The sequence below is a fragment of the Bos javanicus genome, chromosome 9, assembly GCF_032452875.1.
Source record: "Bos javanicus breed banteng chromosome 9, ARS-OSU_banteng_1.0, whole genome shotgun sequence".
Classification (NCBI taxonomy): Eukaryota; Metazoa; Chordata; class Mammalia; order Artiodactyla; family Bovidae; genus Bos; species Bos javanicus.
Window position 1 is genome coordinate 77,669,889 of NC_083876.1, and position 27,719 is coordinate 77,697,607.

Sequence of the window (27,719 nt, forward strand, 5' to 3'; positions counted from 1 at the left end):
TGTTTTTAATCAATTATGTAATTTCTTATTAAAAATGTATATACACAGATATATATATATATATATATATAATTTCCTTTTAAAAAGGAAAGAGAAGGTAAAGGAGGGAAAAATGGCATATCAGAGGTATTGTGCTAGTTACTTTCTTTTCTTCTTCTCCTTATATTTAATCATCATGCTTAATATATCCTTATGATTCATATTTAGAGAAAACAAAACCAAGGCTCAAAGACGTCTACTAATTTACACACACTGCTTGCCTAGGAAGTCAAATCAAGGCATTTCTGATCCAGAGCCAGTGATCTTTCTACTTGAATTACATGCATCATTGCCATGCATTTTTTTTTAACTTTGTGTGGAGGCATCAGGACTTATTAAGCACTGTATTCATGCCTGAAGACCAGATTTTAAAAAAGAAAAAGCTGCTGTCTAAAGTCATGATGTGTAAGTATTTGGTTTTGAATACATGGAGGTAGTCTTTTTGTTCTCTCTCACCTAGCCTTTCTTCCACATCTTAATTACACATTTTTTTATTGAGGCAACAAATTCCTTCCTTCTTAAATATGTGCCCTACAACAACCCAGAGCCCAGAACATAAACAAAGACACATTTGGGAGCTCCTGCAGAGACCTATATCCAAGATCAGCAGATCCTGCAATTGCTATTTCCTCCTCCTCCCCTCTCCCCAGATGGGGGCTTATGTAAGCCTCCCTGAGGCAATACATGTACGGTTTTAGGGGGAGATGACTAAAAACCGTTGTTGGTGTTGTTGTTGGTATTAGATGATTGTAAGGAACTACTCTGCTGGAGTGTCTTTTCAGCTTTATAATATAATTGGGAACCCTGAGCCGTTAAAGTATCTGAATTTCCTGTATTTGCCTTGCTTTGCTCTTGAATATCCACAATACTGGGGATCTCATCTAAAATTTAGAAAGGTGTTTGGTAATACAGCATAAAAAAATCTGAAACTTGCAATAGCATGCACTGCTATTTCCAGGCAGTTTAGCATCATTAAAGTAAAAGCCATATAAATCCAACTTCCTATTTTCACATTGTAGAAATCTCTGCTAAGTGCCATGAACAAAGAAATGCACAACACATGAGGGCTTTTTCCTTTAATATGAAAACTCCCTTAAACGGGAAGTCTAAAACCTTCCCAAAATGGACTTGTTTTCAGCTTGCTCATCTTTTCCACCCCCTGCCTGTTTTTTTTTTTTTTTTAATTTCATGTCCATTTTTGGTGACAATTTATTATTTGAAGTCCTTTTCCAGGAACAGGATAACTCTTTGTAAAAAGAGCATGAAACAAACTTTATATGCAAAACAAACATATCACAGACTAGTAGAGACAGTTCCTAAGCAGATTGTGTTCCCAAAGTTTGCCTGAAAGAATGCCATTTGGAGCCTGGAACATATTTTTCATAGGAACGTTGTAAAATGGTTGTTAAGTTCTAAGGTCAGTGTTTTGAGCCCATGTGATGTATGAAGTAGCTCGGCTGTGGAACTGTATTATTCAAACTGTTTCGTGATACATCATTTAGGATTCTATGATGGCAACATTACCTGTTAGGACATTGGATACAGAGTAACTGGATAGCATCACAAGCTTGATAGTATCACCCAGCTCCAGGCACAATGAACTCCTCAGTATTCCTCACGGGAGGATTAAGGACTGTGACATGAGCATATGAATTATGATGGTATATGAGTTTAATGATGGTCATGGTTTGCTCAAGTGTCAGGGTGTGTGGTTTAGGATACTGTTCTCCACTTCTCTTTCATACATACTTAAGCAGAAGTCTTATAGCATCAGCATTTGTTATTGGCTCTGTCTTGTGATTTACAGGCCATGTGATCCTGGGGCAACAGCTGTCATGGCGGAAAATACTGTGAGGGCATGGCTCATACATTCCTTCTCTACCTTTACTGGAATTGCACTTTGCTTCTCTTGGGTTCCATATATTTGCCTTTCCCTCATCTCTCCTCATGCTGAATGTGAGGGTCTAGGATTATGCAATACACTGGGCAACTAACTGTGGCTTAGGTAGACCACTTAGATGGTTCAAATGCTCTCATCGGCTGACTCACTGGGCTGGAACTTGTACACATAAAGGGTACTCTGATCCTTATTGTCTCACAACAGTTAGTTAACTTGCTGTTTGCCTGTCCCTCCTTTTACATTTTCCACTGCCATAAATCCTTGTGCTGCTGTGAGTGAACATGCTGGAGGATAGAACTTTCTTCTCTGAGCATCCTTGTAGAGACATAGTTTGGTCCAGAGACTGGACTTTGGCTCACTTTCCTTACACATAGGTTCTTAAAAGGAAAGACTTTGCTTTCCTCTCTTTGCCATCTTCCCCACTTATCTCAAGATAGTGATGAAGATTCAAGGGCAAAACACAAGGAAAAGAACCGTTAATCCCTTGTTGAATGTCTAAAAGCTATCACAATTTGATTAAAATAAATAGTTGTATTAAATCAGTAAATCTGTTTCTGAGTTGTCCGAGGTTGAATTAACCAGGTGGGAAAAAAGAAGACGCTGAGTCCTGCTCTGAGAAATCGGAAGAGGAAACTGATCGTACTTCAACGGGGACAATATGAGCATCAGAGTTTATGAAAGGAAGAGCCAGGGAAAGGTATCTCATGAATTTCTCAGCTGCTTTAGACAAGTTCTCCAGAGGTCCCTTTTGAAGAGAGCTTGCCATCCTTCAGTTGTTGTTGTTTTTTTTTTTCTTGACTGCATTTTTTCATTTGTTCCAGAAATTGACAAAAAAAAAATCACAAATTTTCTTACTACTTCTAGTTTGCTTAATTAGTGCAATGTATTTTGCATAACCACTCTTTCAGAACCATATTTAAAGTAAATGTAAAGCTTTCAGAATCTAGCATGCTGCCAAAGGAAATTTAGGGCCATTTTGCCAATCACAGAGATATTTTAGATGAAAGAGGTGTAGAACAAGCATTTGTACTATGTACTTTTTAAACTGTGTTTGTGAAATCATTTCAGTGGATAATAATTAGCTTTAAAAATGGAATAGAAAAAGCAGATCAGAATAAAATATATCAAAGTGAATTGCATTTGGTAAAGATTATTTTTGGACTTTTGTTTCAGTGATAGAGATGTATGTTCTGGACCATGAGGAACTGTATCTCTTATGGAGGGTCTTGGTCAAAAGTTTAAAAGCTACTGATCTTTACTGATGGTTTATGTAAGATGTATCAAATTAGTCATTTTTATAGGGCTGGGGTACAGGATAAATGGGTACAGATTATTGTCTCTCAGGTTCTTTGCCTATAAGGGAGGCCAACTTCCTCAGGGGAACAGAGGCTGGTAGGTTTAGGACAAATACTTATATATCTCAACTGCCTATAGGCATGTATAAGATAGAACACTTAGCTTGTGGTATCATGCTCTTTCTGCAAATATCAAACTTTTTGCTAATCAATAAATAGCACTATTAACTAATAAATCATTATACTAGCAATACTTAACTAGAACATATTTAAATCAATATTCCAGTACAGTCAGATACCTTCCAGTTAAACTTCAATCATCCTTTAGCCCAATCCTAAATTTTTCTCACAAATCTAAGTAAAAACTTTCAGCCTGGATTATATTTTCCCCTCCACCTTGTGTCTTTCCTCTTTTTTTTTTTTTTTTTAAGAAACCATCTTGTGTCTTTCCTCTTGTGTCTTCTTTTTCTTAAAAATCTCTTCCATTTTCCTCTTCTCCATGGCATTTTGCTCCAATCAGAAGTGAGACAAAATTGGAAAATCCCTCATGAAGGTCTTTTTTCTAATCAAGAGTAATTTTTTTCTTACAACTATTTCTTTCCTCTTAGTCCCCTTTGAAGCCTGAAGCTAGTATAAAAGATAATTTGAAATTAGCATATAATAGGGTTTTTTTTACTAGCCTCTAAAGACATTTTTTTGCAGATGTATAACTTGTCCGAGGTCACTGATCCCTGACAGAAAATTGCTTCTTTTTTAAAGGGCCCTTACACATATTTCTTTAGAACACATAAAAATATTGTTCAAAGCACAATATGGTGTGTAAGCAGAGATATGATTTCCTTGTAATGAACTTAACAACCTTACTTTTCACCCTACGTACCTTTCAAAGGAAATGGTAAATGATTCCAGAATCCATGCCTTTCAAAATTAATGATAAAATGCTTCATTGCGAATATATCCTGATCAAACACGTTTTATTTTGACTTTCTGTGGAGAAGGCATGTCAAAACAGAACTGGTATATAGGAAATGTCAGTGAATCAGACCAAGCTTTTTCTCTGGAAGATTCTCCTATCTTCTATCTGGGGAAAGTGTCTACAGTTCTTTTAATGACAATTTTTAATGAGTATTACATGTAATTAAATGCATCAATCTTAAAAGTTGATTTCTTTGAGTTGTGACAATCATATACACCTATGTAACTACCACTTAAAACAATAAAGTATTCCCATCACCAGAGTTCCCATGGGGCCAGTTCCAATCAATTCCCCATCTACCTCTCAGTGCAACTACTTACTGATTTTTATCACTATAAATTAGTTTTGCCTTGTATTCTTGAAAGTCATCTTAATGGAATTGTGTAGTATGTACTCATTTGTAGTTTCTGATGTTTTGGGGATTCATCATGTTATTGCATCTATCAACATTTCATTTCTCTTTACTGTTGAGCAGTGTTTTCCTATATGACTATACAAAATTTGACTTTTTCTTGATGGACCATTGATTTGTTTTTGGTGATCATGAATAAAGGTACTATAAACACTTTTTAAAAAAAAAGAATTATTTATTTATTTTTGGCTGTGTCGGATCTTAGTTGCAGTGTGTGGGATCTTAGTTCCCAAACCAGGGATTAAACCCATGTCCCCTGTATTCCCAGGTGGATTCTTAACCACTGGACCACCAGGGAAGTCTCCCTGTGAACATTTCTGTACACGTGTTTCTTTGTGAACTTATCTTTTAATTGGAGGTGGGGTAAATACCTAAGAGTAGAATTGTTGGGTCTTTAAGTCAATATTTCAACTTTATTTGAAACAGATCTGCAGCTTTTAAGAAACTCTTGAAGGGTTTCTTATGTCCCCAACTTTTAAAAAATATATTGCTTTTAGGGTATCTGTGCAGATGTTTTTGGTTGTTTTTAGAATCGTTTCTCACTTCTCCTTAGGCCTCAATTACTTTACAATGAGTGCTGGACTCTGTCTTAAGTCTGTAATGTATTAGGGTATTAATACATGTTCACATGCTTTCCATAGATTCTTGGATAACAGATTAATGACATAATGGATAAATTTTACTAGAATATAAAGTTCACAAGGATAGAAGCACTGTTCTGTTCACTGCCATAACCCAAACTCTTAGAATGGTACCTGCACAGAGTGGGTGTTCAATATGTACCAAATAAATGAATGAATGAATTAATGAAGTATTAACTATATGTTGGGAAGCATCCAAATAAGTTTTACATACAGCATTTCACTTAATTCTCACTCCCAATCTTTTAGCTAATTTCTCTTTTTACTTTATTTTCTAAAAGAAGAAATTGAGCACAGAGAGGTTAGATAATATGTCCTTGATCACATAGTAAATGAGCTAGGATTTGTGTCCAGGTGATATCTTTTCAAAGCCAATAATCAGTACACTATATATAATAGGTAAGCAACAAGGACCTGCTGTATAGTACAGGGAACTATACTCAATCTCTCATAATACTGTTTTCCAGAAAAGAGTCTGGAAAGAGTCTAATTGCTCAGTCAGGTTTGACTCTTTGTGACCCCATGGATTGTAGCCCGCCAGGGTCCTCTGTCCATGAAATTCTCCAGGCAAGAATACTGGAGTGAGTAGCCATTCCCTTCTCCAAAGATCTTTCTTACTCAGGGATCAAACCTGGGTCTCCTGCATTGCAGGCAGATTCTTTACCATCTGAGCCACCAGGAGGAGAAGGAGCAGAAGAGGGAGACAGAGGATGAGATGGTTGGATAGCACCACCAACTCAATGGACGTGCATTTGATCAGTCTCTGGGAGATAGTGAAGGACAGCGAAAGTTTGGCCCGCTGCTGTCCTTGGGGTTGCAGAGTTGGACATGACTTAGTGATTGAACAGTAGAAACATATATTATATATATAATATATATATGTGTAACTGAATCACTTTACTCTATACTTTAATACAACTTTGTAAATTAACTATACTTCAATAAATAAGAAATGATAAAAAAAATAAAGACTTTTGAATTTCATGCTTAATAAATTTTGTTTCAAGACATGCAAAACTTTTTTCTGCTTTTCTATTTTCTAAATTGTATATATATATATATATATATATATATATATATATATATATATTTAAATTTTGGCTGTACTGGGTCTTCAATGCAGCATATAGGTTTTCTCTAGTTGTGATGTGTGGTCTTAGTTGACCCACAGCATGTGGGTTCTTAGTTCCCTGACCAGGGATTGAACCCACATCCACTGTATTGGAAGAAATGTCCCAAATTGTGTATTGTTTTGAAGAAAAAATCCTGAGGAGGAAAGCTTACTGTCTTAGCATGATAATTCTTTCATTTTTATTCTTAGAACTAAATGACTTTCCTTCAAATTACATTCTGGTTCATTTCTATAATGGGAAATAGGTTCCCACTTCGGCTTTATTATAGACAAAACCTTGAAAGTACACACACACACACAATTCTTGAATACTTTTGTTTTAATTCATTTTGTCTCACATTAGGTAAGGATGGAAGTTTACGTTTTTCTTGCATGGATTGGAAATAGTGTTGACTCCAAAATACGTTATTGCTGTTATAAAGACTGAATTGTAGAACCCTTCATGGTGTCCTACAGATTTTAGGATATTATGATAGGATGGTGACATTTTCATAACTCTTAATCCATGGGGTCGCTAAGAGTCAGACAGGACCGAGCGACTTCACTTTCACTTTTCACTTTCATGCAATGGAGAAGGAAATGGCAACCCACTCCAGTGTTCCTGTCTGGAGAATCCCAGGGATGGCGGAGCCTGGTGGGCTGCCGTCTATGGGGTCACACAGAGTCGGACACGACTGAAGCGACTTAGCAGCAGCAGCAGCAGCAGCCATTCCTCATTAGATAGTTTTAAGCAACGTAAGATTCTATCTCCTCAGTCTTTTCTTGGACTACTGTGCTCTGCTCTGAGTGCCAGGGAAGTTATTAATAAGAATGGGCTAGTTCATTTTAATGAACTGGCTTGGTGAGCAGAGCCTGCATTTGCTTGCTGTTAAAAAAAAAAAAAAATCATTCCTTGCCATCTCTGCAAAACTTCCTTACAGCTAAATAATGTCTCTGCCTACCTTGATAGGAAAATCTAAATAAGTGGATTCTGATTAATATTTATCTCTATGTAGTCAAATAAGGATGAAATATGCCTCAAAATGGTACTTGTTAATGAAATTGCTCCTCAATTATTATATGTGGAGCAGACGCCCTTACTAAAATACATAATAACCTCAGATCTCTCCACTGTATCGTGTAATGTTCAACAGCCTTTCCTGAATACTTTAGAGGCAGTTACCTATTACTGCAGTGAGCCAGAGATAAACAAGTTTTAAAGCTAGAAAATGGTGACTAGAAATTAGTTCATAAGCCTAAACATGGTAATTGTAACTATTTTCCATCAGAATCTTGTTGGTTTCACATCTTTTTGGCAGCTCTCTTTAACCATGTATTAAGTTATCTGTATCCCCCCCCCCCAAAAAAAAGTGTCAGTCCTTATCTTTTCAGCTTAGCCAAAAAGATAGCAGATCTGAAATTCTGTGAAATTAGGTCCATTTTCTTTGCCAAGGATAGAGAAGAAAAACAGCCCCCAAATCATTAATATCTATTTTCCTAAGAAACTATTAAAACAGTCTTTCTTAAGCAATGATCTCAAAAGTGCTATGATTCAAATAATTTGTTATGGTTGCTTTTAATTCAGCCATTTTCTTTTTCCTGTAGAATAGTTCCAAACATAAAACCAGGACTGTTCATTTTACTTAATACTCTCAAACACCAAACAAGATTACAATTCCTTGCCTATGATCTCCTGTAATTCTAGCTCGTTCTGTGAAAGCAAAGAGCTGTTTTGGCATTTCACATTTCTGCTGCTTCATCACTAAGGCCAAGCCCTGTATCTGCAGCCTCTTACACATTCACAGCACATACATCTCTGAACAATCTCATGTTTTCAGTGTCTTTTCAACAGAGGACTCTAATCTTGTGATGCTCAGATGCCATACCAAATTTAGGTTTTGCTGACAGTACCCTAACTTTCTAGAATTTAAAACATTTTAAAATGCAGTTTTGAAGCAAATGACGACAATTGTGTGTGTGTGTGTGTGTGTGTATGCTTAGATGCTTATATGTATATCTCAGAGTTATTCCCAGACTCAATGGAATCCTAGCCCTGTATCATATAGAAAAGAATAAGTTATTCTAGTAATCCGAGTAGAACTGTTTCAGGTATTCAGGATCAGTCTGTCACCAAAAGAAAAACCACTAAAAAAGAAGTTAATGTGAATGTTTTAATATAAAAGAATACAAATGTTTTTGCTTGAATTTTTGAAAGTGTTGTCTAAAACGCTGAATTATTTTGTGGTGAAATGAAGGATCTTGACGGCAGGCTTTGCCCGGGATTAGCCTGGGGATAGCAGTGTAACCAAGGCCACTTTTCTCAGGTGACTGTCCCTTCAGAGAGGACACTGTTTAAGACTTTCTGAGAACCGGAGGCTGAGGTCTGAGCTGGGAGAAGTAAAACCATGGTTGACTCAATCCACGCAAAATAACGAGAGTGATTCACCAAATATTTCTCCCCTACAAAAACATTAAAGTACTTAAAGACACAAACAACCTTTATGTACTAGGGCATTTAACTTTGTATATGTAGGTGCAGGCTGTATGTCTACAATTATTTAAGTTTGTGGAATATGAGGTGATGTTAGCTTCCCTGGTGACTCAGATGATAAAGAATCTGCCTGCAGTACAGGAGACCCATGTTAAATCCCTGGATCAGGAAGATCCCATGGAGAAGGGAATAGCTACCCATTCCACCATTCTTGCCTGGAAAATTTAATGGACAGAGAAGCCTGGTGGGCTACAGGCCACAGGGGTCGCAAAGAGTCAGGCATGACTGAGTGAGTAACACACACATTTTCAATAAGATTGTCTGAAGTGCAAAAAAATGAGCAGATTCAAAACACATATTTATATAATGGGCTTCTCTGGTGGCTCAGTGGTAAAGAATCTGCCTGCCATCGCAAGAAATGTGGGTTCAGTCCCTGGGTCAGGAGGACCCCTGGAGAAGGGAGTGTCAACTCACTCCAGTATTCTTGCCTGGGAAACTCCATGGACAGAGGAGCCTGGCAGGCTACAGTCCATGGGGTCAGAAAAGGAGTGACATGACTTACCAACCGACCAACAATTTATATAACAATTGAAAGGTAACAATGTTTTCCTATGCTTTGTCTCTTTTACCCTTCCCATAAAACGTTGCAGTAGGTTTAAATTATCATTCCCTATTTATGGCTGAGAACACTGAGGTTCAGTTGCCCAGAATTATGCAACCAATAAAAGTAACAGTGGCGTCCCGAATTAAATCCACTCGTGGAGACGTCATCCATTGAATCTCCTTATCACAAATTCCACTGTCTTTATTCCCGTTTCCTCTGTTCTTTATTTCAGAAATATTTTTCTTCCAAACATCTCCTAAAGTCAAATAAAGACTAGATATTGCTCCCAAGGGCTCCCACATCATTATATTCTCTAGTATTTCTTGCAGATATAGGAAGGCATGTCAATCAGATAGCATACCATCTGTATCAGGAAACCTACATTCAAATTAAGATTTTGCCCTTTTTATGGGATGAGCCAGAAGGCAGCTGGACTCTGCCACAAGCCCTGTCCAACTGGGCTTGCCAGACACAGGACTAACCTTGTAGCAGGGGTCATCTACTTGAATGATAAAGCTGGGGCATGAAGCCCAAGTTTGGTTTTAAAGATTTTTTAGTTGGACAAGATGAAGCACAAAGTAATGGGTAAGTTAGGCTATAGTCATAACTTGACTTCACCCTTACAACATGAGGGATTCCTTTGGTGGATGGCACAACACTCAATTCTGGATTAATGCTAGGATGGCAGGCTGTGGAGACAGTAGCCTATCTTGGATCACTCTCTTACTAGCCATATGACCCGGGAAAGGTTATCCTTTATGTCTCCAGTTTTCATTTTAATAAGCCCTGGACTGATATAAAGATTAAAGGATATAAGATATGCAAATTTTTAGAGGAGTGTCTAAAGCAAGGTGAGTACTCATCAGAGATTATTATTATCATTATATTTATATTTACTTGAGGGACATGTAATAGCAAAAGCAGCAAAGAAACCAATAAGGGCGACGTGTATGCATGAGGCATGTGGGGTCTCAGCAGGCTTTGAATGCTGGGATTACCTGAGGAACAAGGCAGGCATTCACTCTGTGCATCGAGCCAACATTAGAGAATGAGGAAACAGTAAGTTGCAAATACGCTGATGTCCAAGGTGAACTGGGGAGGATGTCGTTGAATAGACTCAGGGTACAGTGTAAAAACCTAAGAAGTTGTGCTGGTCTAGGAGTCTGGGCTGGAGGAGTCTTGTGCTGGACCAATTGCATGAAGCACAGTCTGAATCTGCATGATACCTCCAGGCTTGCATGTCTCACTTCTGGATTGGCTTGAGAACTGGGACAGGATGAAATCGGGAGTAAAAAGCTGGAGTCTGGGAGAAGAGCTGAAAATGAAGCGCTAAGTTCTTTTCTATGGACCCTAGTCACTGTATACACTCGTAGGAGGAAGAATAAATCATCAGTCAAGGTGGGAGTAGTTAACTGTAACTATGGAGGAACCAGAGCTGAGTCAGGTGAACAAGATATGTGTGATGCATAAGCAGAAAATGGAAGAAAAAAGGTCAAAAGTTCTGAAACTTGGATGAAGTTGAGGTGTAGTCATAAGTCAGTGGGAGTCTTGTTCTGATTAATACAGAGTTGGGGTTGTGAGAGTACATAGGAAGGAAAGACTGGATTAAGGAGGATTTGATCAGTCCCGCATAGGAAAGTGTATATGATAAGAAAGACAAAGCAAATAATAAGTTGTTCTAAGGAGAGAAATGAAGCATAATACTCAAACACAAAATTGCACATAACACATAGAACAGTGCCCCAGGAAAATTAGTTTGAGAGATAATAAAAGAATGAAAAATTCCTTTTCTGAACACCTACTATGGGCCAACGAGACATGTATCATTTATTATGACAATCTTATGTTTACATGGTAATATGACAATTTTCCCCAAAGAGAAACAACCGAGGCTGAGAAGATAAATCAACAAGCCCAAAGTCACTGGAAAGACTGGAACAAATGTCAAGTTCAGCTTGCTTGCTTCCAAAGCATATTCCATTTTCCTGCACTGGATAGTTGTCTGCACTAGGGTAAGGCAGGCAAGGAGAAGCGAGAATGATCCAGGCCACCAAGGATGCAAGTCCGGGTGAATAGAGTGACGTGAGACAAACACAGCTTTCACAGTAAATGGTGGCTTTTTTCTCTTCTTTCTCCAAGCACAGTGTTTGTGTCTTTCCTGCTGCCAATCCCATTCATCATGTACTCTGGCCATTCTCATACCTGCCTGATTTTTACCGTTATTGCTTTTGCTGTGTTTTTCATGCTTGTATTCTGAGTGTTCTTTGCAAAGTGTCTTAAATCATCAAAGGGTACTTGCAAGTGGGGTGAGTAGACCCTCCATGGAAAGCAAGCCAGGCAAGCTTTGAAAGTAGAGCAACCTGGTCTTATGCCATAGATTCAGTACTTACCAACTCTGCTTTTAGTCAATGAACATCATTAAAAAAAAACCTCAGCTTCCTCATCTATAAAAATGTATTAGAGTAAAACATCATTCATAGGATTGTGGGGAGGAACGATGTCGGGTACAATATGTTACAAAAGGTTCCTGGATCTAATGGAGGAATCATAAATTTAGCTCTTTTCTTTCTTCCTTTCAGTGAATTGAACTATTAAACATTTCAGAGATTGTGTTATAGAAGAATGGAAGTACACGAGTAAAAAATAACAAAAAGTTAAGTGCATTAATGAAGATGCAAGTAAATAAAGAGAGTAGTGTGATTTATGATCATTCTATAAATCATGGTTAATGATGCTTTGTCCCCAAAGCTATATATATTAGTCTTTAGACAAAGCCTCAGTTCATAACCTGTATATTCATTAAACTCAAAATAGGCAAATGAATTGTACTTAAAAGTCTATAGACTGAATAAAGTCACTTCTTTAGTAACATTTTCTATTTGTTATTGGTCCATTTGGACCTCAAGGATAAATGATATTACTTATTAACTAATTCATACAATGATGAGAATGAGAGATAATATAATTGATGAGAGAATCAAGATGAAAAATTATTCCAATAGGCTCAAATAATGGACCAAAACTAACAAGACAAAATTTAACAAGAATAAAGTTGAGACCTGCATTCAGGTCAATTAATAATGTTAATTCCATATTATAGGAGAGAAGAGACAGGTCTAGAAAACAGTTCATATGAAATCTATCCTAGGATTTTAGTTGACCAAAACTAAATGAGCTTAAATATGAAATGACTCTGAAAAAATACTTAGAGCATGACACACAGGGCTTAAGAAAGGAATTGAAGGCAACGGGAAATGGTAAAAAGGGTTTGCACTGTCTTTTCTGTTAGTATACATTTATCATCATCCAGTTGAGTTCTATATTGATCAAGTATTTTCTTTTGTTGTTTACCAATGTTCAGGGAGGCCTGACGTGCTGCGATTCATGGGGTCGCAGAGTCGGACACGACTGAGCGACTGACCTGATCTGATCTGATCTGAATGTTCCCAAAGTCTTTGGGAGAGATGTATTTTCCATTTGTTCCTGGGCGAAAATTTGGTCTCTTACCATTTGTTATATTTTAGTTACGACACCTCTTCAGCAGCCCAGTGAGGGCACAGAAGTTTGGGTTGTGTGATGCAGAGGTGATATTTTGTTGTGTTACGTGTACATTCGTAGCTGTGCACATCTAGGAGAGCCAGATGGTGTTTAAGACCCAAGCATGGAAAAAAGAATGTTTTTCCCAAGCGAGATCTTCCAAATGTTCTAGTCAACTCTTAACTCTGACATCTTCCTACTCTATCAAATTTATGAGATTCTCTACCCCTTTGGGGATTCTCATGTGCTCAACACTGGGGCCCGCAGAGTGCAGCTGTGACTGTTGGCTATGGCCAAGGTCACTGGTCATTCTCCTCATTAGATAAGCAGTGGTAACCTCTCTGTACACAATTGTGATTGCAACAACCATCACTAACTAGTTTGGTACTCAACGTGAGTCACTTTCTAGAAGTAGCTCTTATCCCTACTCAGTGACATGCTGCCATCTAGAGTCTTGTGTTCAGCCAAAGAATGTCTACAGGTTGGCCATAGCTACCTATCCTTATTGCCCCTGTCCATGGGTCTGTGGCTTCCAAAGTCAAACACACAAACAAAACCACAAAACCTGCCTTCAGACTTTTTCAACATTCCACAGAGAATTACTAGGATTTTGTGAAACTCACTGATTCTTCCACTCTCTTGGCTGTCTGGTCGGGTGCCGCATCTTTTAGTGAGGGAAAGAAAGTCTTCGTGCTACAGACTTTTTCTTCTCCACTGGTGAGACTATTTAGAATTTTTGAGAACGCTGGCTGGAAAAGGTAATATTGGTATAGAAGTAATTAACAGTAAAATTTTTCTTTTGGATTTGTGTACATATTTGTGGGGAGGGTCTATAGTAGCACCGAACTTCTTGAATGGAACCACTGTATCTGGTTCTGCAGATTTGCTTCCAATATCAGAGTACCTTCCATACTCTTAAAATTCATGCACTTTGATGGTGAAACAGGCAGGGGTGAGGGTAATGTTTGTTCTTGGATACTTGAAATTATTTTCAGCTACTATGTCAAGTTCTCCTAGTGATACAAGCCATTTCCTTGGAGACATCTTCCATACTTCCTTAGCCAATGATATCCTTTATCCATTCGTAATCCTAAAATGCCAGTTTAAGTAAATATAGAAGAATCAGTGGACATGTTGGTGTCTTAATTTTATTTTTTATTGAATTCACCACAGGTGGACTATTTCCTTCCAGAGGGAAATAACAAAAGGGCCATCAAGATGATGGAATGGGTTGAAGGCCAAGCCCTCTGAGGAATATTTGTATGAATTGAGGACATTTCCCTTGTAGAAGAGAAGACAGAACAGACAGGGTGATTATTTTAAATATACTGGAGGGATTTTTATGTAGAGTGGATATATGTTTAACTTTAGAGGGCAGAACTCAGACCCAGAAGTAGAATTTGTAGTGAGGCAGATTAAGTAACAAGTCTGAAATAGCCCAAGCTCTTAAAAAATGAATTCAGTTGCCCTTGTGTAGCAGCAGATTCTCCATCATTGAAACAGTGTAAACTGAAGCTCATGGTTATCTGACGGAATTTGATAGTAGTGAGGCAGCTAGATGCATAATAGAGGTGACTTTCAGTTTGCAGGCTCTCTAAGTCCCTGTATCCAGACCCAAGGATGTTTGTTGCAATATTTCTGTGTCTCTCATCTTTCTAGAAGTTTTGGTCTTCTCTCTACTATTGTTGACATTTATCTTCAACTTTTGGATTTCTACTTTCAATGATATGATATGGATAATTGACATGAGTTGGCTGAATGGCCAGTTTGCACTCTGCAGGCACCTGTTTCTTCACCTTGAAATAACTACAGCATTACTGTCAGCATACTACTGTCTGACTGTAACTATTTTCCTGGGTGGGAGGATGATGAATAAGAGAAAAAGACATTAGAGATGGGAATGATGCTGAAGTTGCTTTTATTTGTTGACTCATTCATCTAGGCATATGTATATTTGCAATGAAAACTTATTAGAAAAACTCATCATTTCAACATTTTTTATTATTCCAATCACTTTGCTTACTCACAATTACACGGAAACAAAACTTGCCAGGGTGAAACACAGGAGTCATACTTAATTTTCGAGGTAGTGGAATGGGACATTCTGAACATGTTCTTATTTTCAATTTGAGTGATACCTTATTCTTGATTAAGAATTGATCAGTAGGAATAAGATCTCCCTTATCCATCTATCAAGAGAGTACTGCTGCTGCTACTGCTAAGTTGCTTCAGTCGTGTCCGACTCTGTGCGACCCCATAGACGGCGGCCCACCAGGCTCCCCCGTCCCTGGGATTCTCCAGGCAAGAACACTGGAGTGGGTTGCCATTTCCTACTCCAATGCATGAAAGGGGAAAGTGAAAGTGAAGTCGCTCAGTCGTGTCCGACTCTTCGTGACCCCATGGTCTGCAGCCTACCAGGCTCCTCCGTCCATGGGCTTTTCCAGGCAAGAGTACTAGAGTGGGGTGCCATTGCCTTCTCCAAGAGATAACTACAAGAGTACTTTTGAAAACTTATATCAAACTTAGCAAGAATTGTTAACAGGAGTTCTCTATTTTCCTTTTAACTTAAATAACATTCCATTTAAAGAATGGAAAGAGAGTTGTTCTTCCATTTAATATTATTCTAAAGGTAAATAAGAAAGTCTGGAGATGACAGTTGAAAATTCACTCACTAATTTTTGGAAATGTGCAAGAGAATATCATAGTTGTTATTATTAGATAGTTTAGTTGCTCAGTCATGTCTGACTCTTTGAACCCCATTGACTGGAGCACGCCAGGCTTCCCTATCCATCACTAGCTCCAGGAGCTTACTCAAACTCATGTCCATCGAGTCAGTGATGCCATCCAACCATCTCATCCTCTCCTGTCCCCTTCTCATCCCGCCTTCAATCTTTCCCAGCATCAGGGTCTCTTCAAATGAGTCAGTTCTTCGCATCAGGTGGCCAAAGTATTGGAGTTTCAGCTTCAGCATCAGTCCTTCCAATGAATATTCAGGACTGATTTTCTTTAGGATGGACTAGTTTGATCTCCTTGCAGTCCAAGGGACTCTCAAGAGTCTTCTCCAACACCACAGCTCAAAAGTGTCAATTCTTTGGCACTCAGCTTTCTTTATAGTCCAACTCTCACATCTATACATGACTACTGGAAAAATCATAGCTTTGACTAGATGGACCTTTGTTGGCAAAGTAATGTCTCTGCTTTTTAATATGCTGTCTACATTGGTCATAACTTTTCTTTCAAGGAGCAAGTGTCTTTTAATTTCATGGCTGCAGTCACCATCTGCAGTGATTTTAGAGCCCAAGAAAATAAAATCTCTCACTGTTTCCACCGTTTCCCCATCTGTTTGCCATGAAGTGATCTTCATGCACATGAAGATGGCATGATCTTCGTTTTCTGAATGTTGAGTTTTAAGTCAGGTTTTTCACTCTCCTCTTTCACTTTTATCAAGAGACTCTTTAGTTCCTCTTCACTTTATGCCGTAAGAGTGGTGTCATCTGCGTATCTGAGGTTATTGATATTTCTCCCAGCAATCTTGATTCCAGCTTGTGCTTCATCCAGCTCAGAATTTTACATGATATACTCTGCATAGAAGTTACATAAGCAGGGTGACAATATACAGCTTTGACGTATTCCTTTCCCAATTTGGAACCAGTTTTTTGTTCCATGTCTGGTTCTAACATTTGCTTCTTGACCTGCATACAGATTTCTCAGGAGGCAGGTAAGGTGGTCTGGTATTCCCACTCTTGAAGAATTTTCCACAGTTTGCTGTGATCTACACAGTTAAAGGCTTTGGCATAGTCAACAAAACAGAAGTAGATATTTTTCTGGAACTCTCTTGCTTTTTTGATGATCCAATGGATGTTGGCAATTTGATTTCTGGTTCCTCTGTCTTTTCTAAAACCAACTGGAACATCTGGAAGTTCACAGTTCATGTACTGTTGAAGCCTGGCTTGGAGAATTTTGAGCATTACTTTGCTAGCATGTGAGATGAGTGCAATTGTCTTTATTACCTAAAAGTATTTCTCAGCACTTACAGCATAACTTTTATGTAGTTGTTTTAAAATTCTCCAGATTGTAGTAAAGTATCTGATATTTCTTAGGTACTCAAATTTTTAAAAAAATGTTGGATAAATAATCTCAATAGTATTGCAGTTGAATTCAATTTCTTTAGGAAATTTTCATCATTATTGAAAATTTTAGGGTGACATTCATTCACTTGAAAAAAAGAATATAGGCACAGTAGATTATAAAGCAAAAGCATAAGATTCAATCCATCACAGTAATTAGATTCATTATTTATAATAAGAGAGTTGGAAGACAACCTTCATGGATTAATCTGTTATGGTTTAGAGATGCAACTATTCATGGCTTGAAAGCTAAGTTTTACATAAATACATATATTAAAATATTGTGGAATTTGTACCATCACATAAAATAGGAGTACTTACAGTCTTCTTGCTTTTCTATAGTCACCTTATTTTTGCTCTATACAAATAACCTAGATGGATATTACATACTATTGTTGTTGCTGTCGTTCAGTCGCCAAGTCACGTCTGAACCTTTGTGAACCCATGAATTGCAGCACAATAGGCTTCCCTGTCCTTCACTATCTCCTGGAGTTTACTCTTGTCCATTGAGTCTGTGATACTATCCAACGATCTCATCCTCTGTCTCTCCCTTCTTCTCCTGCCCTCAGTCTTTCCCAACATCGGAGTCTTTTCCAATGAGCTGACTCTTCACATCAAGTGGCCAAAGTACTGAAGCTTCAGCATTAGTCCTTCCAGTGAATATTCATGGTTGATTTCCTTTAGGATTGATTGGTTTGATCTCCTTGCTGTCTAAGGCAGTCTCAAGAGTCTTCTCCAGCACTAGAGTTTGAAAACATCAATACTTCAGCTCTCAGCCTTTGTTATGGTCTGACTCTCACATCCATACATGACTACTGGAAAAACCCTAGCCTTGAGTATACAGACCTTTGTCAGCAAAGTGATCTTGGCTTTTTAATATGCTGTCTAGGTTTGTCATAGCTTTTCTTCCAAGGAGCAAGTATCTTTTAATTTCCTGGCTGCAGTCACCATCTGCAGTGATTTTGGAGGCCAAGAAGATAAAATCTGTCACTGTTTCCATTGTTTCCCCATTTACTTGCCATGAAGTGATGGGAATGTCATCTTAGTTTTTTGAATGTTGAGTTACATACTATAGTAGTCAGTACACTATGGTAGTGTGTAATATGCATATTGCACACTATGGTAGTCAGTATTTCATATATAATTCCTATATATATATATATATTACTTGAATGCAGTCTAAAATAAATAGATGGCCTGCCACATCTATATTAAAGTAATTATTTTTTTTAAGAAACAGAATATTGGTTTTGTGTACTTGGAAATAAGAATTTCATTAAGTAATAAATTCTGATCTCTAGTCCAAGTGTAGCTTTGACATCTGTAGTGTTTGAGCTGAGTGGGTAAGACAGTACAACTCTTAAAACGTGCAGCTGGCAAAGTGCCCTGGCCAAATTCAGAAAACATGTACAACTCAAGGAAATGAACATGCGGAATTCTAGAAAACTGAACAGAATTGCAATCCTAAACTCAGAGGGATAATGCAATCTTGTTTTCAGAAATAATTTGGGCAGACAATTAAGTGAATTTACTTGTGGAATTGACTACAACCTAGGAAATTTTCTAGTGTCAAAGCTTAATTCTAGGTACTTGAGGACATAAAACATTTTAAATAATGAGGAATAAGTACAGAAAATGGCATTTTTTCATATATACACCATAATATATTGAGTTTTGAGACATTGCTGCTGCTAAGTCACTTCAGTCGTGTCCAACTCCCAGCGACCCCATGGACTGCAGCCTACCAGGCTCCTCCGTCCACGGGATTTTCCAGGCAAGAGTACTGGAGTGGGGTGCCATTGCCTTCTCCGTTTGAGACATTACAATATTCTATTATTTCTTTCTATGTTTACTTGCCACTCTTGGGTACTCAGGGGTCATTCTGAGAAAATACAGTTTTAATAGTTAATTTTGCTTAATAGATTAATGGGTTGTAGCTTGAGAAGAACAAAAAATGTTTCTCATCTTTGGGATGTCCATTCAGAACTACAAACAAATGCATTTCTTTTTTATCATTAATGCATATCCTTTGCTTCTGTTCCCTAGAGTTTTACATTTAGAATAGTTTGAAATACCATTTAATTAAAAAAACATTGTGCCAGCGCAATGGAAATGATACATAAAGTTTTTTAAGACACAATCAAGGAAGTAGAAGGTAAAAAGAGCATGAGAGAGAAGGAGCACCAAGCAGAAGTTTGTTTTCTCTAGAATATTAATTTGAGGATTTGAGGGGAGAGTTGGGGAAAAGAGTGAAGTTACACTAACATTATGGGCTAGAAATGCTGCCACATATCCATTGAGAGAAAAATGCCTTACAAATATTTTTCAAATGATTTAAAGTTGGCTAAATCCAATGCATGTTTTTACCATGAATTTTCTATTTAAAATGTTTAAAAAAATAATAGATTTTAAAGGGAAAATCTAATCCATATGTCACTGATTCATTCACACTTATCATAGTGTTTTGTGTGAGCAAGTTGGTGTCCAAAAACATTTAGTTTTTTCCAACCAGGAAGTCACATTTTTATAGCACCAAAAAGGACCTTGAACCTGAAAAGCCTCAAATTTCATTTTAAACTCAGAACACAAAGAATTTGAGTGAGTTCTAAACTTGGCAATGTGCCTTCACCCTAGTTAACATATTGATGGAGTTATATATTCACGAACATATGGGTTAAAAGTGGAGCTGTTAATTCTGTTTTGATATTGATGCTGGATATATTCAGTTTGCCTTCCTAGTTTGTTTGCCATGAGGAAACAATTGGCCAGTTGTTTTATTATTTTTAAAAAATTATAAATTGACCCATATCCTTAAATGTACAATAAGTGTTATCAAATATGTAACAAAGCTAGTGTATGGAAAATGTATAATTTCCCCTAAGGGTTATTTGCTAATATGGAACACAGGCCTCTAAAATGTGATGAAAGGAAGGACTGTGGAACAATGGGTCATGATGGCTAATTTTATGGGGAACACATGCATACAATATAATTTAAAACACATGCTAAGGCAGTTATAGTAAAAGGCTCAGAGAATTAGAATGGAATTCTGCTTCATAAAAAAAGAAAACAGTTCCTTCTTTCTCCTGACAAAATTGCACTTCTCTTATAGGAAAAAGATCCCATTCACTAATGCTTTAACAACTGAAAGGCCCACCCACAAGCTTCACGTCTTTTCTCTCAAATCTCTTCCTTCAGGTATGGATCATCCTTTGTGGTTGATGTTTAGAGATGTGATATGAAACTGAAGACAAACGGTCCAATATGTACCTGAAATCTTTCTAATGCAATATTTATTAACTTTTTTCATAACTAAAATATTTTGCTATTTATTTAATCTCTCTCTTACAGAATGTGCTATATTCTATTAACAGGAATTTTAAGAGCGAGGAGTGGGTCATTCCGCCCATTCCCATTTCTAGGCAGAAGCTTTAGGTTTTAGGTGAAAACCTAAAGCCAGTCAGACTTTTGAGTGTATTATTTGGAAGATCTTTAAGGGTAGCCACACTATAAGCTTATCTGAGAAATTGCAATCATTTAACCACATATTTTTTAAATTCATGCTCCTCTCCCAATAGAAAACAAACCAAAGAAAAAGAAAAATCTCTTATGATTTAAGTTTATCTTCCCTCCCCCTTTTCAATCTTTTATGAAGATGAAGAATTCATTAGTAACAAATTCTTCATAATTTATCATATCCTAGAATATAAATGTCAATTAATCATTAAAATTTAAACAAACTTTTTGAAAGTTTGTTGATACAATTTGTATAAAAATTTTTGAGGAGTGTAATTTTATACAATTCATCTTAGGCCTTCTCCTATAGATAACCTATTACAGTTTATTTCACCTTTACGTGTTTTATTTCTTTAAGAACTCAACAGTAAATAATTGGGTACTTGCTTTTAATCCACAGCCTCAAAACTAGAACAATTGTTAAGATAAAGATTTGACTTATATTTAAATTGTATGTTATAGTTCATAAAATGTGATCTGCTTTTTGCTAGAATTAATCAGATTGTACCAGAAAATGCCTCTCTAGCTGGGCTGTTCTTTCCAGCTTTTGATTTTTACCCATCTGGTCTACCTTGTTGGTAGCTCTCTGATCAACATGTCACTATGACCCACTCCCTCTCCATGAAGTAGACTCATGGTCACAGCCTATGTTTTAATAATGTTCCTGAAATTCCAAGCCTTTAATTCTGACTACGACAGTGTCTTGTAGATATTGAAGACATTAAGCTTTCCTATCCTGTTTATCACTTTGTAATTTTATAGACTTATTACTATTGCTTTAAAGGGCTTCCCTGGTGGTTCTGCTGGTAAAGAATCCGCCTGCCAATTCAGGAGACACAAGAGATGCGGGTTTGAACTCTGGGTTGAGAAGATCCCCTGGAGAAGGAAATGGTAACCCACTCCAGTATTCTTGCCTTGAAAATTCTATGGACAGTGGAGCCTGGTGAGCTACAGTCCACGGGGTCACAAAGAGTCAGACACAACTTAGCATGCACACACATTACTATTGTTTTAAGAATTTTTGTTAATTTCTATATGCCGTATAGAGTAAAAATCATATAATTGTGTATTTGAGATAATTATGGCTGAAATTTATAGTATATTTATCTTCAACTTTTCTTCTACGTACATTTATTTTTTGCATAGACGTGATCAATTATGTTGTGGACTTCTTTAACGTATCAATGTATTTGTTTTCCCACATCACTAAAATAATTTAGAAAACATGATTTTTAATGAGTATATACTATTTCATTTACTTAAAGATTCCTTTATTGTTGAAATCTTTGTTTCCTTCAGAATCTTTCACTTGTGGAATAATAGGACCAAAGGCATGAAGTTCTTTCATTCTCCTTATTATCAACAAATTCCCTTCAAAAAAGGTTGCCCAATTTATTCTTCCTCATAATGTATAGCAGATGCTAGCTTGTCACACCCTCACCAGCACTTAGTGATAATAGTTTTCAATTTTTTCTATTTACTTCCTTTGGTATATTTCTTTAATTACTAGTGAGAGAGAATACTTTTTGAGTATTTTTCATTTGTATTTCCTTTGAATTTTGGATCCATATCCTTAAAAATTTGTATGATTTATGCTTTCATGTTTTTACTTATTTATTTGTTGACCGCATGTGTGTATGTATAGATACTGTGTGCATGTATTTATATATTCAATCTTTCCAAATGTTTTTATTGGCATTAAAAAAATTGACCTAACTTTTTTCATGGTTCATCATCATTTTCCTTTGTGAGTGCTTCCACTGGTTTCATGTTTAATAAGCTCTTTCTCAGAAATTCTTTACTTCACTGGAATACTTGTTATACTTGTCCCTGTCTTCCTAGGCTGGATGCACCAAAGAGCAAGACATAGTTTTACTTACTTGTGCATTCTCAATACTCACTGATCAGCAGAATGCCTGGAAACATACTAATGTCTAATGACATTTTTGGTAAAAATCCAGAAGCAATGCTATTGTAGTATCCTTTAGTTTTTGAAAAATAAGTTGGACTTCATTTAAGAATTAAATAGGTAAAATTAAATAGGTAAATTAAATTGGAAAGCCATGGTAAACAGAAAGAAGGTCATAGGGTAGAGGTTTGTCAAAATTTTGTTGTGTAAGTCATGAAAAACATAAATAGTAGAAAAATCACAGATACTGTACTTTGAATAAATAGTTTTTACACTTCTCTGGATTTTAATGTAATTTTAGTGATTTTTTAAAAAAGGAATATATATATACAATATGTTTCTTAGGGTAACTTGCTGTGGTAGGCAGAATTCTGAGATGACCCCTGTGGCCCATCCCCTTTCTCCTTCCTCCTGCCAGGTGTCTGTGTCCTGTATGAGAGATATCTAGGATATGATAGCTGTCATTTTCATGACTATGTTACATTATATGGCCAAGGTAAGAGGATCTGACAGATGAAATCAAGGTCCCTAATCAGTTTAAAAGAAGGTTTAGGCCTTCTCTGAGATGAGATACTTCATTTCCTCTTGGCTTTGGAGAAATGAGCCACAGTGAGTACTACAGCAGCAAGAAAATGAATTCTGCCAATCATATCAACTTGGAAGAGGATACTGAGTCTCAGATTGGAATGCAGCCTTAACCAACACCTGAATCACTGTCCTGGAATATTCTAAGCAGAGGACTCAGTTAAGCCAGGCTCAGACTCCAGACCCGCTGGAAACTGTGAGATAAAGCTGCTACATTTGTGGTAAGTTGTTCTGCAACAACAGGAAATGAATATGCTTAGAAGTATCTATCAAACACATTAGAAATTTTGTAAACATTTTATGCAAAAGTTTGACCTTGGGAGGCCACCGAGAGGAGCAAACCCACAGCTAAGGAGCAGCGGCTGCACGGGCGCAGGAGGGCCGAGAGGAGCTACTCCATGTTTAAGGTCAGGAGGGGCATCTGTGAGGAGATATCCCTCGTCCAAGGTAAGGAGCAGCAGCTGCATGTTGCTGGAGCAGCCGTGAAGAGATACCCCATGTCCAAGGTAAGAGAAACCCAAGTTAGACAGTAGGTATTGTGAGAGGCATCAGAGGGCAGACGCATTGAAACCATAATCACAGAAAACTAGCCAGTCTGATCACATGGACCACAGCCTTGTCTAACTCAATGAACTAAGCCATGCCCTGTGGGGCCACCCAAGACGGGTGGGTCATGGTGCAGAGGTCTGACAGAATGTGGTCCACTGGAGAAGGGAATGGCAAACCATTTCAGTATTCTTGCCTTGAGAACCCCATGAACAGTATGAAAAGGCAAAATGATAGGATACTGAAAGAGGAACTCCCTGGGTCAGTAGGTGCCCAATATGCTACTGGAGATCAGTGGAGAAATAACTCCAGAAAGAATGAAGGGAGGAAGCCAAAGCAAAAACAATACCCAGCTGTGGATGTGACTGGTGATAGAAGCAAGGTCCGATGCTGTAAAGAGCAATATTGCATAGGAACCTGGAATGTCAGGTCCATAAATCAAGGTAAATTGGAAGTGGTCAAACAGGAGATGGCAAGAGTAAACACTGACATTCTAGGAATCAGTGAACTAAAAGGGACTGGAATGGGTGAATTTAGCTCAGATGAACATTATATCTGCTACTGTGGGCAGGAATCCCTTAGAAGAAATGGAGTAGCCATCATGGTCAACAACAGAGTCCAAAATGCAGTACTTGGATGCAATCTCAAAAATGACAGAATGATCTCTGTTCGTTTCCAAGGAAAACCATTCAATATCACAGTAATCCAAGTCTATGCCCCATCCAGTAACGCTGAAGAAGCTGAAGTTGAACGGTTCTATGAAGACTTACAAGACCTTTTAGAACTAACACTCCAAAAAGATGTCCTTTTCATTATGGGGGATGGAATGCAAAAGTAGGCAGTCAAGGAATACCTGGGGTAACAGGCAAATTTGGCCTTGGAGTACAGAATAAAGCAGGGCAAAGGCTAAAGAGTTTTGCCAAGAGAATGCACTGGTCATAGCAAACACTCTTCCAATAACACAAGAGAAGACTCTACAGATGGACATCAGCAGATGGTAAACACCAAAATCAGACTGATTATATTCTTTGCAGCCACAGGTGGAGAAGCTCTATACAGTCAGCAAAAACAAGACCTGGAGCTGACTGTGGCTCAGATCATGAATTCCTTATTGCCAAATTCAGACTTAAATTGAAGAAAGTGCGGAAAACCATTAGACCATTCAGGTATGACCTAAATCATATCGCTTATGATTATACAGTGGAAGTGAGAAATAGATTTAAGGGACTAGATCTGATAGACAGAGTGCCTGATGAACTATGGACGGAGGTTTGACACTGTATAGGAGACAGGGATCAAGACCATCCCCATGGAAAAGAAATGCAAAAAAGCAAAATAGCTGTCTAAGGAGGCCTTACAAATAGCTGTGAAAAGAAGAGAAGTGAAAAGCAAAGGAAAAAGGGAAAGATATAAGCATCTGAATGCAGAGTTCCAAAGACTAGCAAGGAGAGATAAGAAAGCCTTCCTCAGTGATCAATGCAAAGAAATAGAGGAAAACAATAGAATGGGAAAGACTAGAGATCTCTTCAAGAAAATTAGAGATACCAAGGGAACATTTCATGCAAAGATGGGCTCGATAAAGGACAGAAATGGTATGGACCTAACAGAAGCAGAAGATATTAAGAAGAGGTGGCAAGAATACACAGAAGAACTGTACAAAAAAGATCTTCATGACCCAGATAATCACAATGGTGAGATCACTCACCTAGAACCAGACATCCTGGATTGTGAAGTCAAGTGGGCCTTAGAAAGCATCACTATGAACAAAGGTAGTGGAGGTGATGGAATTCCAGTTGAGCTATTTCAAATCCTGAAAGATGATGCTGTGAAAGTGCTGCACTCAATATGTCAGCAACTTTGGAAAACTCAGCAGTGGCCACAGGACTGGAAAAGGTCAGTTTTCATTCCAATCCCAAAGAAAGGCAATGCCAAAGAATGCTCAAACTACCGCACAATTGCACTCATCTCACACGCTAGTAAGGTAATGCTCAAAATTTCCAAGCCAGGCTTCAGTAGTACGTGAACTGTGAACTTCCAGATGTTCAACCTGGTTTTAGAAAAGGCAGATGACCCAGAGGTCAAATTGCCAACATCTGCTGGATCATGGAAAAAGCAAGAGAGTTCCAGAAAAACATCTATTTCTGCTTTCTTGACTAGGCCAAAGCCTTTGACTGTGTGGATCACAATAAACTGTGGAAAATTCTGAAAGAGATGGGACTACCAGACCACCTGACCTGCCTCTTGAGAAACCCATATGCAGGTCAGGAAGCAAGAGTTAGAACTGGACATGGAACAACAAACTGGTTCCAAATAGGAAAAAGAGTACATCAAGGCTGTGTATTGTCACCCTGCTTATTTAACTTATATGCAGAGTACATCATGAGAAATGCTGGACTGGATGAAGCACAAGCTGGAACCAAGATTGCCGGGAGAAATATCAATAACCTCAGATATGCAGATGATACCACCCTTAATCCAGAAAGTGAAGAACAACTAAAGAGCCTCTTGATGAAAGTGAAAGTGGAGAGTGAAAAAGTTGGCTTAAAGCTCAACATTCAGAAAACTAAGATCATGCCATCCAGTCCCATCACTTCATGGCAAATAGATGGGGAAACAGTGGAAACAGTGGCTGACTTTATTTTTCTGGGCTCCAAAATCACTGCAGATGGTGATTGTAGCTATGAAATTAAAAGATGCTTACCCCTTGGAAGGAAAGTTATGACCAACCTAGATAGCCTATTGAAAAGCAGAGATATTACTCTGCCAACAAAGGTCCATCTAGTCAAGGCTATGGTTTTTCCAGTGGTCATGTATGGATGTGAGAGTTGGGACTATAGAGAAATCTGAGCACCGAAGAATTGATGCTTTTGAACTGTGGTGTTGGAAAAGACTCTTGAGAGTCCCTTGGACTGCAAGGAGATCCAACCAGTCCATCCTAAAGGAGATTAGTCCTGGGTGTTCATTGGAAGGACTGATGCTGAATTGAAACTCCAATACTTTGGCCACCTCATGCGAAGAGCTGACTCATTGGAATAGACCCTGATCCTGGGAAGTATTGGGGGCAGGAGGAGAAGGGGATGACAGAGGATGAGATGGCTGGATGGCATCACTGACTTGATGGACATGAGTTTGGGTAAACTCCAGGAGTTTGTGATGGACAGGGAGGCCTGGCATGCTGCAATTCATGGGGTCGCAAAGAGTCAGACACGAATGAGCGACTGAACTGAACTGAAGAAATAATTATGATTTCTGCTTAGCCATGATGATATTTAAGTATTTGTGAAAATGAAAACCTTGAAACATAAGTATTCAATTGAAGTGTTGAATAGTTAAACAATGGACTTTAGAAATAGAAATTGTGAATTGATACATGTGGTTATTGCTTTTTCCCCTCAGGCTTCATGAGGATAATAAGTGAATTCTAAGAAAACTGAGTATGGGGAAGATCCCTTGGAGAAAGGAAAGGCTACCCACTCCAGTATTCTGGCCTGGAGAATCCCATGGACTGTATAGTCCATGGGGTTGCAAAAAAAAAAAAAAAAGAAAGAAAGAAAAGGAAGGAAAATCAAGTATGAAATGTAATTAGAAAATGGCTGAGAAACAATTTTGGAAAATAGAACAAGGTAAAATATATTCACAAACTTAACCAAGAGGGAAAAATGGTCAGGGTACTAGATTCTTAAGGTATCTGACTTTCCTAATAACTACCCTGGATACTAGAAGTCAAGGAAGAAATATGTTCAAAAGTTGGTTCAAATACATTTTCTATATGGAATTCTATATTCAACCAAAATGAATATAAAGACTAAATAAATAACTTAAACATCTAATTGTCCCAATGCATTTTAAAGGTAGTTATTGGAGAATGTGCTAGAGCAAAATGAAGTGTTAAGTAAGGAAGAGCAAATTATAGTAACTAGGGAAAAGTGGACCCCAGGAGAGAGATGAGCAGTAGTGCCAGGGTGTCAGCTTTGTCTGTGGCGTGGAGACTAATCAATAGACAGAAACCCAAGAATGGAGGGACCAGTAA

The 27,719-nt window shown here is 37.8% G+C and overlaps 1 long non-coding RNA gene across 1 annotated transcript in view; it reads left to right on the plus strand.

Moving 5' to 3' along the window:
- The window catches only part of LOC133254457 (uncharacterized), a 78,695-nt gene extending 56,345 nt beyond the window's left edge, over nt 1-22,350 (plus strand). Inside the window, exons 2-3 of the long non-coding RNA XR_009738675.1 lie at nt 20,246-20,331; nt 21,434-22,350. This is a non-coding gene — a long non-coding RNA (uncharacterized LOC133254457). The remainder of the gene's footprint in view (nt 1-20,245; nt 20,332-21,433) is intronic.
- The last annotated feature ends 5,369 nt before the right edge of the window (nt 22,351-27,719 follow it).